The sequence below is a fragment of the Oryx dammah genome, unplaced genomic scaffold, assembly GCF_014754425.2.
Source record: "Oryx dammah isolate SB20612 unplaced genomic scaffold, SCBI_Odam_1.1 HiC_scaffold_29, whole genome shotgun sequence".
In the NCBI taxonomy this organism is placed as follows: Eukaryota; Metazoa; Chordata; class Mammalia; order Artiodactyla; family Bovidae; genus Oryx; species Oryx dammah.
Window position 1 is genome coordinate 40,780,546 of NW_024070213.1, and position 13,214 is coordinate 40,793,759.

A 13,214-nucleotide genomic window follows, 5' to 3' on the forward strand; every position below is an offset into this window, starting at 1 on the left:
AATCCACTAATAGTTAACAGCATGGGGGAGGGAAGGACAATAAGGGTCTGATTTTTCTGTTCCTGAATTCCAAGACCCTCCTTCATTTTATCTGCTCTTTAGTCTTTGGGTCACCACACTTGGCATGGAAAAGGAACAATTTATTTTATTTAACATACTTTTCCTATTTCGAGAGGAAGATTATGAAATAAAGCACTAATTTAAATGTCAGTTTTAGAAATTCTTTCATCTGCTCCACAAATATCTATAGAGTCCTCCTCCGAGACAGGCATTGTCCTGTCCAGTAAACAAAGTGTCAAAGAATTTAGAGCCCAGTGGGAAAGACGGCATGGAATAAGCATGCAAACAACCATAAACTTAACAACTGCGGTTTGTGCCAGGAGGGAGAAGGCAGAGTGCAAAGAAAACCATAGAAGGAAGACAATCTAAGTGATAGGAAAAAAATGAGAGTAGGATATAAAAGAATAGGAAATGATGTTTAAGGTGAAATCTAAAGGGTAAGGCTTAGAGGAGCAAAAAGGAATGTAGAAGGGAAGTGGGGAAACATTCCAGGAAAGGGCACTGCAAATGTGAAGGCCTTGAATGTCAGAGGAATTTGGGGGTGCTTGAAGAAATGCCACAGGAATTTGGGGCATTGGGAAACAGTGAGAGAAGAGCAAACTGAGACATGAAAACTGACACTTAGGCAGGAGTCACAGAATGCAGTGCCTTTTATACTGCAGTATACTAAGGATGAGGACAAGTTACTTTTGGAGCAATAGAAAGGCATTAGAAACCATGCACAAAAGTGCTGACAAGATCGTATTTGTACTCTAAAACATCCTTCTGAATAAATGAAGAATCAAAGTGTAGCAGACCTACCATATTCTATTTTCTATAAATTCTCACATTAAGTTAAAGTAACTAGGGATATTTTAGATGTAAAACAGGTAAAATTAATTGTTCAGCTTCTCTCTTCAAAGATGCAAGTCCTAACCTTGACTAAATATGTTTACTTGTTATATTGAGAAAGTGAAAGCGAAAGTCGCCCAGTTGTGTCTGATTCTTTGCGACCCCATGGACAGTCCATGGAATTCTCTAGGTCAGAATACTGGAGTGGGTAGCCCTTCCCTTCTCCAGGGGATCTTCCCAACCCAGGGATCAAACCCAGGTCTCTAAAATTGCAGACGAATTCTTTACCAGCTGAGAGCATACTAGTAATTATATGGCAAAAAAAAAAAAAAAACCACACACAAAAAACCCTGACCTTGAGAATGTTAACAAGTTTGTACTATTTGGCCTCAAAAGGCCAAGTGCTATCATTTTATTTATCTTTGAAATTTTTTTCTGGCTGAACCACTGGTGGAATCTTAGTTCCCCAACCAAGGAATGAACCCTGACCCTTAGCAGTGAAAATGTGGAATTCTAACTGCTGGACCACCAGGGAATTACCAAAGTATTATTATTTTAATTTGATTTTGATAAGTGATAGGAAAAAATGAGAGTAGGATATAAAAGAATAGATTATACAAAACTACAACAAGGTATCATTTTATACTGTTCAGAATGGCCATCATCAAAAAATCTACAACCAGTAAATGCTGGAGAGGGTGTGGAAAAAAGGGAACCCTTCATTACTGTTGGGGGGAATGTAAATTGATACAGCCACTATTATGCAAGTTCCTTATAAAGACATACTGTATGACTGAGCAATTCCACTCCTGGGCATATACTTACAGAAAAGCATAATTCAAAAAGATACATGCACCCCAATGTTCATTGCAGCCCTGTTTACAATATCCAGAACATGGAAGCAACCTAAATGTCTATCAGTGGAGGAATGGATGAAGAAGATGTGGTACATAAATACAGTGGAATACTACCCAGCCATAAAAAAGAACAAAACAATGCTGTTTGCAGCAACATGGATGGACTGAAAGACTGTCATATTAAGTGAAGTAAGTCAGACACAGAGAGACAAACATCATATGATATCACTTATATGTGGAGTCTTAGAAAAAGGGTACAAATGAACTTATTCACAAAACAGAAGTAGAGTCACAGATATAGGGGAAATAACATGGTTACCAGGGGATAAGAGGGAGGAGGGATAAATAGGGAGGTTGGGATTGACATACCCACACTATAATAAGAACCTGCTGTATAGCACAGAAAACATGGCTCAATATTCTTTAATGGCCTATATGGAAAAAGAATTTTAAAAAATGGGTGACTCTGTATATGTATAACTGATTCACTTTGCTGTACACCTGAAACTAACATAATATTGTAAATCATGTACTCCAAAAATTTTTTTGAAAAAAAAAGATTATATTATGTTATATTATTATTAATTATTCTCTATTTGACAGAGAATTTTATTTATCTAAAAACTGTGAAAAAAATACCCATTTTATTGTCAAAATTTTCTCAGCTTCCCATAAGACCACCAAAGAAATCTACTCAATCAAGCTGAGTTCACTGATGTTATTGCAGCATAGAAGAGACCACCTTGATTCAACTGTGACCCAGGAGCAAGGCTGCTAATTAGGATAGGATTGAAGATTAAGAGTTTGAAGGCCTAGACTTGTGGTTTAAAGATGGTCCTTCAAGGTAGGGACTTGTTTGGAGCTAGGCAAAGTTTATGAATGCAAAGTGAAGATTTTAAAATAATTTTTGATAAGCAAACTGGTGTCAGAGAAGCAAGCTCTTTGTCCAGGTTACCAAGCTGTTATTTTAATAGGAAAGCTATTCCTGTGGATGATCTGCCCAGACACACTGCTTGGCAGACATATCCTGAGGTAAGCAGTGAAGTTATTCATTCCTCTTAGTCCTATCTCCCTGGGTAAAAATTTCCTGGAACAAGAATTAAGGCATGTAGTCTCTATTTTCACTTTCCCTTCAAAAATTCTCCTTTCAAAATCCACTAATAAGGACTTTCCTGGCAATCCAGTGTTAAGACGCCATGCTTCCAACACATGGGGGCATGGGTTCGATCACTGGTAGGGGAACTAAGATCCTACATGCTATGTGGTGTGGCCAAAAATTAAATAAATAAAATCCACTAATACAAGAAATTAATGAGATGTAGTTCAGGAAAGTAGTTAGACTACAAGTACAGTAAAGGATTAATATCTTAATGTATAAAATGATATTAATATTAAATATATATATGCTGCTATATATTATTCATATAATATTTAAATATGAAGACTCAAATAGGTTAAAATTAAAAGTACGAAAAAAGTTACACCATGCAAACTCTAGTCTTAAGAAAACTGGAGTGGCTGTGTGTGTCAGACAGGTAGACTTCAGGACAAGGAATGTTAGCAGAGATAGAAATATATTTCATGATCATAAAAGGATCAATCATCAAGACAACATAACAATGCAAACTATGCAAAATATATATGCACTTAATAACAGAGTTTCAAAGCAGACTGTTATGTAGGAATGAAAGTGACAAAACTGAGAATTTGACTTTCTCAGTTATTATTAGAAATGGTTTTCAGTTATTTTTTCACCCCTCTCCTATAATTAATAGAAAAATAGAAAGCAAAAAAAAAAAAAAAAAAAAAAAAAAACAGAAAAAGATAAAGAAAACTTAAAGAAAGAATGACAAAGTCAAGAGTCCTTCCTTGTCCTCAATCTGTATGCCTCATCAGTCACAAAGTTTTGGAAATATAGTTTCCTCTACATTTCTTAAATCTGTTCTGTCATCCCCATTTCCATGAATTGCAGACATGAACTGATATCCTTCCCTCATTAGCTAGCAGCAATCTGACTTTCCCTTGGTAATCAGGATCAAAAGCAGAGACATTACTTTGCCAACAAAGGTACAGATAGTCAAAGCTGTTTTTCCAGTAATCCTGTATGGATGTGAGAGTTGGACCATAAAGAAGGCTGAGCACTGAAGAATTGATGCTTTTGTACTGTGGTGTTGGAGAAGACTCTTGAGAGTCCCTTGGACTACAAGGAGATCAAACCAGTTAATTCTAAAGGAAATCAGTCCTGAATATTCATTGGAGGGACTGATGCTGAAGCTGAAGCTCCAATACTTTGGCCACCTGATGTGAACAACTGACTCATTGGAAAAGACCCTGATGCTGATAAAGATTGAAGGCAGGAGGAGAAGGGGATGACAGAGGATGAGATAGTTGGATGGCATCACCAGATGGCATCATGGCTCAAACTCATGTTGGAGAAGAGTTTGAGCAAGCTTTGGGAGTTGGTGATGGACAAGGAAGCCTGGTGTGCTGCAGTCCATGGGGTCACAAAGAGTTGGAAATAACTGAGCAACTGAACTGAAGTGAAAGGAACCAGATGCAAAAGGCCACCTATTACATGATTTCATTCATATGAAATATCCATAATAGGCAAATAAATTCACAGGGAGTAGATTAGTGGTTACCTAAGGACTGGGGGAGGAGGAATGGAGGTGACTGCTAAGGGTACAGGATTTATTTTGGAGATGATGACAGTATTCTGGAATTAGATAGTGGTTATGGTCACAAACTTAATGAAAATACTGAATCACTGAATTGTACACTTTATATGTATTATGAATTATGTCTCAATTTTTAAAAAGCAGAGGAAAAATCACTTCATGGCAAATAGATGGGGAAACAGTGGAAACAGTGTCAAACTTTATTTTTCTGGGCTCCAAAATCACTGCAGATGGTGATTGCAGCCATGAAATTAAAAGACGCTTACTCCTTGGAAGGAAAGTTATGACCAGCCTAGACAGCATATTAAAAAGCAGAGACATTATTTTCTCAGCAAAGGTCCATCTAGTCAAGGCTATGGTTTTTCCAGCAGTCATGTATGGATGTGAGAGTTGGACTGTGAAGAAAGCTGAGCACCGAAGAATTGATGCTTTTGAACTGTGGTGTTGGAGAAGACTCTTGAGAGTCCCTTGGACTGCAAAGATGTCCAACCAGTCCATCCTAAAGGAGATCAGTCCTGGGTGTTCATTGGAAGGACTGATTCTGAAGCTGAAACTCCAATACTTTGGCCACCTGATGCAAAGAGGTAACTCATTTGAAAAGACCCTGATTCTGGGAAAGACTGAGGGCAGGAGAAGAAGGGGACGATAGAGGATGAGATGGTTGGATGGCATCACTGACTCAATATACATGGGTTTGGGTGAACTCCAGCAATTGGTGATGGACAGGGACACCTGGCGTGCTATGGTTCATGGGGTCGCAAAGAGTCAGACACGACTGAGCAACTGAACTGATCTGAAGGGGAAAAATGAATAGAACCTTTGTAAACCTCCATTCCTTGGCTCCTCAGCTCATGTATTCAGCTAGGAGGGAGAGGTTGCGATTTATTTCCACTGGTTTAAGTCACACATTCATCTTGTATAACAATCCTGTGAGGTAATTTTCTTTTAGCTGATGTGGTCACTGAGCCATTCTACCACATTGTCAGATGCTTCTGGGTTTCTGGGGCTTGTGATAATGCTAATGAATTCTGTAAGTGTAATTTCAATCTACTGTGTCCTTCTCTGCAAACAGATTCCTTGGTCTGAAGTGGTTTGAATGGAATATGAATGGCAATGAATGAGGCCTTCTGTTTAGTGCCAGTAGAAGCATTTTACACAGTAAAGGCAAATTCGTATCTTGAAAATGTTTCTATTCCCAAGAGGACAATATCTGCTCCTTGTATGATGGAAAGTGTCCAATGCATCAGTTTGCCTCCAACCAGCTCACTGGTTCCTGGGAGAATGGTGTGTTCAAACAGGGGCTCAGCATGGCCTTGGCTTTTATCACATCGGAACTCAGAATAGGCAGGAGCCAAATCAACCTCAGTGAAGAAAAGCTCATACACAGCCTCCTTTCCTGTTGTCATATCACTTCATAAATGGGCCTGTTAAGTAAGTACTAGGTAGCTGGAGAAAGAGGTTGATTGATATCCATAGGACAGAATGTACTGTCTATCTGATTACTGAGAGCTTTTCTGCCATAGATGTCCTCTGATGAACATTGATATGGGTCATGGATTTGTCATACATGCCCATTCTGAGAAGTCTTCCCTATAACTTTTCCCCTAGACTTCACCAGTCTTCCAATTTTGTTCTTCCTAAGGTTTTATCCAGTAGGTCAACCCATTAGTCACTGTCCATGAATTAACATTTTCAAAATAGGATACATAGCCATCTAGTTCCAAAGTGATTAACTTTGGAAAGTTAATAACCAAAGTTATTAACCAAATACACTGGCTCTTCAGGCACTCTGGTACTTGTTTAATAGGTTTATCAAACCATATACTCTGGCATTTTGTACAGATTTCTGGTAGTTATTGTTAGTTTTGACCGGTCTGGACTAGTTTGTAGATGCTACCCAGGTAAATGAAGCAGTACTTTCTGTTTTTGCTCCACATTTAATCCCAACCAAGAATTTGCTCTTGCAGAGGCTGTGGGGTATTGGAGTATAATTAACTAGAAATGATTTAGAGTATTGATTCTTCTCTGTTCATGGTGGCAGGCTATAATGACTTTGGCTTCACTACTGTCTTTTAGTATCATCTCTGGGATAAGCTATAAAATACTTCTCTTGAAGTCAGCATACTGTACAAACCATATTTGGGTGTACCCAAATACTGTAGGGTACACCAGGACCCTACTTTCTTTCCTCACTCCTCATAAGGCCATACATGTGGTCTGAGGGAAAGTTAGTACAGAAGGAGCGGTTATGACAGAATGTTGGGCTTCATGTTCATGTTTTAATTATGCCTTCAAGACCTGTATGAGCTGGTAATGTACATACTATTTCCACTTAACAGTGAAATGCTGCTCAGTTCAGTTCAGTTCAGTCGCTCAGTCGTGTCTGACTCTTTGCGACCCCATGAATCGCAGCATGCCAGGCCTCCCTGTCCATCACCAACTCCCGGAGTTTACTCAGACTCATGTCCATCGAGTCAGTGATGCCATCCAGCCATCTCATCCTCTGTCGTCCCCTTCTCCTCCTGCCCCCAATCCCTCCCAGCATCAGAGTCTTTTCCAATGAGTCAACTCTTTGCATGAGGTGGCCAAAGTACTGGAGTTTCAGCTTTAGCATCATTCCTTCCAAAGAAATCCCAGGGCTGATCTCCTTTAGAATGGACTGGTTGGATCTCCTTGCAGTCCAAGGGACTCTCAAGAGTCTTCTCCAGCACCACAGTTCAAAAGCATCAGTTCTTCGGCGCTCAGCTTTTGCTGCAGCACTGGTTCAATTACAGAGCTTTGTGAATCAGATAACACTGCATTCCTTGGCAGTTGAGTCTGCATAGTCAATTCATGTCCTAAGAACAGGGCACACACACACACACACACAAAAGAACAGGGCACAGTAGCAACCGAGGAGCTTCTTCTCAAATGGTGAAAGTGTGTTAACGAAAGAGGACATAGTGCTAAGAAATTTGCTAGGATTCTCCTAAAAGATGCTTGTGGGAGATTTCAGACAGCACTGAAACTCCTTGTACCAATGGGCTTGTGGGGCCACTAGACCTGAGGAGCAGGGCAGGTTGAACCACCCCCTGGGCCTGCTGGGGAACTTTCCCTTATCTGAGACCCTGCAGAGATCTGGAGTCTTGTGAGTTACTTGATAAATTGCTTAGGGCAACACATCCAGAGGCCCATCAAATACCATGCCTCTTTGTGGTAGTGTTACTGAGTCCAAGCTCAAATTGAGAGACAAGGTATTGGGGCAAGGAATAGCAATGGCGAAGATAGCAGGCTAGTATCCCTACCATCGTACATGAGTTAGAATTCAGGCTTTTTTTATATTAATAAGGGAGGTTAGTTGTTGCAGACTTCTTGGTGTAGGTTATAACCCAGAGAAGATGTGATAATCTTTTATTCTTGCAGCTATCCACATGGGCCTTGTATAATGTTCCTGTAAGCCTCCAACAAGACAACTGTTATTCTGTTCTGCAACAGTTTATCTCTATTTGAATGGAAAATGTTATACCTTTAAAGGTCAAGCCTGGGAGGCAGAGTCTTGAGAATGGGCTATCATGCACGTTTCACGCTGTAGGCAACATTCTTTTAGACCAAGGTGCAGAGCCAGCATGACTAAGCAGCAGCAACAGAACATAAAGGTTTACAGCTAAAGGAACAGATCCAATATGGAGTCAGCTTTTTTTTCTCTGGAAGTGGTACAATTTGCACCAGACTACTTCTAGACACCCAAAACATAATTAATGTACCCAGCCCTTGAATTTTTTACAAGGTTTATTTCATATCCTCTGGCATACATGTGCTTTATTAAGTCTTTGGAGTGGGTAGCCATTCCCTTCAGTGGATCTTCCCAACCCAGAGGCTGAAACTGGGTCTCCTGCCTTGCAGGCAGATTCTTTACCATCTGAGCTACCAGAGAAACCCTTATTAAGTCTTACAGAATGGTCATTAGTTTCTGCTTGTCAGGTCCAGTTAGCATATCATCAAAGAAATGGACTAATGTTCTGTAGGATGTCAATATGACAAATTTCACTCTGTAACAGAAAGCAAAATGCTTGAAGGCAGATATGTAAGTTACAACCAGGTACATGTGCTATTATGGGCCCACCTTCTAGTGCTGCTGAAGCCGGTCCGTTGAGAAACCAAGTACTGCTCTCAGAGAGTTGGAGAACTCGGGTTTATTACACCAGCAGGCCCTGAGGAGCTAACACTTCCAGCTCTGTGCCCTGAACAAAGGCATTACAGAGTTTTTATAGACAGAGCATAACACCAGACTTTAGTGGGCAGTGCTGACTGTTAATAGACCAATTCAAACTAGGAGTTCCACTCAGGAGGTAACAGCAGTTAGCACACAGCAGAGGGGATGCCTGACCTTTACAGAAACAAAGATGGCTAAGCAGGATTACAGGGGCTGGATAATTGACAAGGATGAGTGAGGTAAGTTTCTGTTCCTAGCATTGTTGCAAGTTTCTGTCTTCCCAAAACTATGTAACCTACATGACTTTGCAAGGAGCTAAGGCAATGGCACCCCACTCCAGTACTCTTGCCTGGAAAATCCCATGGATGGAGGAGCCTGGAGGGGTGGGGTCGCTGAGGGTTGGACAGGACTGAGAGACTTCACTTTCACGCATTGGAGAAGGAAATAGCAACCCACTCCAGTGTTCTTGCCTGGAGAATCCCAGGGACAGGGGAGTCTGGTGGGCTGCCGTCTATGGGGTCACACAGAGTCGGACACGACTGAAGTGACTTAGCAGCAGCAGCTGAGTTGCAGAAGCAGAATATGAGATTATTTCTAGCTGGGTGCAAGTTTTAAAATTTTCCTCTTCAATCTCCCCTCTTGATGCCCCTTAAACCTTATAAGGCAACAACCTCTTGATCTTCTTGGCTCAAGGGCTGACAACTTTTCAGTGCTAGGAAGAGTGTGGTGGCCCTCCTGTTTGCAACGGCCTCAGCTAGGCTGGAAATTGTCCTCACGAATAATGGCAAGAGACAAGGAAAGAGGAGGAGGTTTGTTTTGAATCCCAGAGTTTTGAATCCTCCTAGATAAGAAAACCATCCCCCAGATAATTCTCCAGGATTCCATCCCTTCCAGTCTGGACTGGAACATGAACTGTGTTAGTCATCTTTCTGGTTATTTCTTCTATAACCTTGCCCTTATCGTCTATCTGTAGGCAACAGTTACTAAGATTGAACTTTCCACACATGCCCCCTTCTGCAATCAATAAGTAATCTAGGGCCAGGAAATTTTGATAAACAGCATCCCTGGTTTGTTGCCACATCCTGGTTTGTTGTTCTGCCAGTAAATTAAGAGCCTTGGCCACTTCATTAGTAATAATTTCAGTCACCTCCTGGAGCCAGATAATTCTGTTAAGCATGTAAATTGGGGTTTGGTAGTCCCAGAATCCATCTTCTGCCCATGTGGCTGGCTTGTAGTACTGGATTATGCATTCAGAAAGCCATTCGTCATCTTTCCAGTCTCCAATCTGTAGAGACCTGCGCTTTTTGGTGGGGCCTCTCTCTTTATAAACTGGGACTCCCAGTGATTCATCTTGGGCTAGGGGGAATAAGAAAAAGGAGAGATGGATAGTCCCCAGTACACATGCCCCTGACCAGTTGGCTAGCAAAACTGAATATGTGTTTGTTCCACAAATCCAATCTAATCTTTCTGGAGCAGGCCAATGGCCTTCAGTGGATAAGTCATCCCATTGGGTCTTTAAATTGGGGAAGCTTGCTAGAGGTTGAGGATTAGGCTCTGTATAGTGTGGGCTTCCCCACCAACTAGAAGTATGAGTAGTTGTATTTGGCCAAGACAAGTGAGGTTTCCTCCCAGATCATTGACATGGGCCCCAGTGTGTCAGGCAGTCTTTTTTTTTTTTTTTTGGCCAATTATGGAAGTCTTTAAATGCCAAATTCTGACCCTGGTCTTCTTGAATTTTTCTGAATTGTTGAAGGGTCTTTGTGGATCTAATTCTTTAGTTCCCAGGGCCATTGGTCTCCCATATTAATTCCTCCACATATAACAAGAAGTAACCATTAAAGTCTGGACTATGGTCTCTGCTAGGGCTAGAAACAGATTTTTAGTCTTGGCTGAAATAGGGGGAGGGCCACTTTCCATCTCTTCATAAAAGGAATGGAAGAGCCTGTGTGTGGAAATCCAGAGTGGAACAGATGCACTCTGAATATCAATACAATTCTTGAGTTACTACCTTTCCCATTAATACAGATGTTGATTTGATGACCCCTTTTCCATTTTAGGTCTCTGAGGTTGAAAATAGTGAAATTGACTGGATTACATGTCCCCAGCTTACATTTGGGACCAACATTTCTCTTTTGGAGGAGTGCTACTTTGTCCTTATTCTCCCAAGTTCAGTTCAGTTCAGTTCAGTCGCTCAGTCGTGTCTGACTCTTTGAGACCCCATGAATCGCAGCATGCCAGGCCTCCCTGTCCATCACCATCTCCCGGAGTTCACTCAGACTCACGTCCATCGAGTCTGTGATGCCATCCAGCCATCTCATCCTGGGTCGTTCCCTTCTCCTCCTGCCCCCAATCCCTCCCAGCGTCAGAGTCTTTTCCAATGAGTCAGCTCTTCACATGAGGTGGCCAAAGTACTGGAGTTTCAGCTTTAGCATCATTCCTTCCAAAGAACACCTAGGGCTGATCTCCTTCAGAATGGACTGGTGGGATCTCCTTGCAGTCCAAGGGACTCTCAAGAGTCTTCTCCAACACCACAGTTCAAAAGCATCAATTCTTCAGTGCTCAGCCTTCTTCACAGTCCAACTCTCACATCCATATGTGCTTCTATGTTTTCCAAGTTTTTGCAACTGACACAGGCCCAGGTCCAGCCGCAATACCACATATCTTCACAACCCCCGGTGTTATGGCATGCCAGGTTACACATATATTTGTCATTGAATGCATATTCTTGTTCCCATGATAAGCCCTTGCAATTTAGATTTAGGGTTTTTGTCAGCAGCAGTGCATACATCAAAGTACACCAACACCAAGTGTTCTAAATTAGTAATTTGTGTTCAGTTAATCAGGAGCCTTCCTACTAGGTGGCAAACTTCTAATGAATTTTCATTGAGGAGGAAACCAGGGGTCAAAACAAATATATTGGTCTTCTTGTTGACAAACAGAACACGCTGTTTTGTTATGTACATAAGTTTCCTTTACCTCTCCTTGGCAAGAGAAGTGAGTATGGTAAAGCAAGGTCCAAGTGACCCCCTGACCTGATCTAGTCATGTGAATGCATGAAATACATGTGGGGTCTGTTTTACTCTCTAATACACTGCTGCTGCTGCTGCTAAGTCGCTTCAGTCGTGTCTGACTCTGTGCGACCCCATAGATGGCAGCCCACCAGGCTTCTCCGTCCATGGATTTTCCAGGCAAGAGTACTGGAGTGGGGTGCCATTGCCTTCTCTGCTCTAATACACTACAGCTAAGCTAATACACTACAGCTTAACAGGAAATGGGCTTCCCTAGTGACTCAGACTGGAGAAGACAATGGCACCCCATTCCAGTACTCTTGCCTGGAAAATCCATGGATGGAGGAGTCTGGTGGGCTGCAGTCCATGGGGTCACTAAGAGTCGGACACGACTGAGTGACTTCACTTTCACTTTTTACTTTCATGCATTGGAGAAGGAAATGGAAACCAACTCCAGTGTCTTGCCTGGAGAATCCCAGGGACGGGGGAGCCTGGTGGGCTGCCGTCTATGGGGTCGCACAGAGTTGGACACGACTGAAGCGACTTAGCAGCAGCAGCAGCAGTGACTCAGATGGTAAAGAGTCTGCCTGCAGTGTGGGAGACCTGGGTTCAATCCCTGGGTTGGGAAGATCCCCTAGAGAAGGAAATGGCAACCCACTCCAGTATCCTTGCCTGGAAAATCCCCTGGACAAAGGAGCCTGGCAGGCTACAGCCCATGGGGTCACAAAGAGTTGGACATGACTGAGCAACTTCACTTTCACTTTCAGCAGGATATAAACTGCTATTATACAAAACATTTGATTCCACTTAACAATCCCACTACCTTTAGGTAGACTGCAGTCAAGGCAACCTTTGTGTATCTGACTCACAGAAAGCATCAAAGCCAGTGGAATAACCAGCCCCATTCAGCAGAGTGTCATCATAACCCTGACTCTCTGATGTCCCTAGTCAAAGAAGGGAAGGCAGGGGGGTGGCATTGGGGGGTGGGATATCTGACCAGGGAGTGATTACAACAGGCCCCTAATAGGGATGATACTCCCCATTACAATGAGATAGCAGACAGCTAATAGCAGCTTCTGACCCAAATTCCAGTCCTGGGGTGTGGCTGAAACGAGTTCTATAGCAAAGAGCACAGCAGTAATGCCGATCAGGGAAGGGGCCAGGGTGATAATGGAAGCCCATTCATATCCTGATAACTGGATCCTCAAGCTTCCACCGTACATCGACCAGCCAGTTGACAGGATGTGGCTGGAGCAGGGCTGAAGAATCCTCAAGCTTCTGCCATGTGTTGACTAGTCAGCTCCCGGAGTGACTTGAGCAGGGCTGTTGATTTTGGATTCAGACCTTGAGTGGGTTCTCGGAGTCTCAAACTGCTTTCCAGATATCCTTATTGTGGGGAGCTGCTGCTGTCTTGATTCTGGTGTGGTGGATCCAAGGGGTGACACCTGTAACTTTAACAGCAGTAGGGGGGCCTGTCCAAACTGGCTGAAGTGCTTTGTTTTTCCAGCCTTTAACCCATACCTCATCTCCTGGCTGATAGGGATGAACCCACTTGCGACAAGGAATGGGAGTCCTTTCTAAGGTTCCT